The sequence below is a fragment of the Apium graveolens genome, chromosome 8 (genome assembly GCF_009905375.1).
Source record: "Apium graveolens cultivar Ventura chromosome 8, ASM990537v1, whole genome shotgun sequence".
Classification (NCBI taxonomy): Eukaryota; Viridiplantae; Streptophyta; class Magnoliopsida; order Apiales; family Apiaceae; genus Apium; species Apium graveolens.
The window spans coordinates 221,599,809-221,601,538 of record NC_133654.1 but is presented as its reverse complement, the minus strand read 5'-3'; positions in this window follow the sequence as shown (position 1 = coordinate 221,601,538).

Genomic DNA, 1,730 nt, shown 5'->3' with positions numbered 1-1,730 from the left:
TTAACTCTCGTCATTATCCATATGAGGATGATCCCACCTCTTCTTCTTCATAATCCCATGTTTCAAATAGTTTCTCTTTCAACATCATTTTAAAATTGCTTTCTAACTTGACTTTCATACGTATATCTGTCATTCTGGTGTTTTACCTCGAAGACCTTACTCAGAAATATTCCAAAAACATCTGTTAAGCCGGTAGTTGCCTGCCACACGCATCTGTTACTAACTATAAGTGGCCAGTTTCTGGGAACAGATCAAAGAGATCTCTCAGGGATCTCAATGTAGTCCATAAGTTGAGTGGCATGTGTGTGTAATTGAACATACATTACTGAATATATTAGAGGTCTACGGGTATACATACGTAGCCTCTGACATCATATCTACCGTAGAATTCCGCTCTAGACTCACTGCTCTATCCCTTTTTTAAAAAGTTCTAAGATCGAACCATCGCTCGTTAGAATCTTACGCCATTTAGTTATAGACATGCCATCGATTCTCGATGCTCTTAATTTTTAATCTAACCATCATATCCATACATATTAAGCGCACTTATAATATCATATAGTGTAGTCGTCTTACGTTAACATTCTTACATTACATTCAAATCTTCCTTAATAGAAAATATCCTTAAGGGTATATTGGACACTATCTTTGGTGAACTCGTGATTAATACAATATTCACATCTTCCTTGGTAAAATAACACCTTTAACTAGTTTGGGTCAATAACCTCAACTATATATTAATAATTAGATTTTACGGTTCTCACATGTGATGCCCCTTCATGGGCAACCTATAAAGAACTACGAGTAACACGGCTCATGTTATCAAAATTTACATATGGTGTTAGTAATATCGCCTTTACCCCAAATGCCCCGGAGACTCAGCTCCGAGTTCTACATCCACATCCTTGCCAAATCATATATGATTATAATTTTTCTTCTCATCATTCTGATAATCTCTAATAGTTCTATTAGTCACACTTTAATACCTCATATATACATTTAATCTAACCTACACATTGAGGCTACATCCGGTAGTCCAATGATGAACTGTATATGAGCACTTATGAAATCTCACATCTAGACAAAATCCTAACACTCTCGTCTCTAAGTACTATAACTTAATGCTTTGATACCATTTCTGTAACGCCCCTAAATCCGGGGTCAGGAACCTGGGTCGTCACGCAATCCTTCAATCATGTGTAACCTGCATTAACCCGATAATCCAATAATTCCATATCACAGACCCCCAATCTCACACACTCACAAGTTATAGCCTTAGAAATGACGTAAAACAAGTATCATCTGTTATTAAAACTCAAATGTACTTTACAGGATTTCAAACAATTATTCATAATCTCTACATGAAGTTACAATAATTACGACTGATATCTTATACCTATCTGATACTCTGGCACACCTGAGACAAAGCTGCCAGGGATTCTCCCCATGACTGCAAGCGACTAAGTCCCACACCGGCATACTGGTTATCTATTGTGTTGTGTCATTTAAAAGGAAGCAAGAGTGAGCTATAATGCCCAGTATAATAATGTATAGTGTGAAAATGACTGTATGATAAACTCACGTAAAATATCATATATGATAATTACGTTTTATTCAAAAATAGTTTTCCTTGGTGACACGCACCTTCTCATGAAAACATTTCTTTAGTGGATTTTATTATCCTGTGAATACCTTAATGGTAAACCCAGCACCTAGGCTTCGGTTACGGT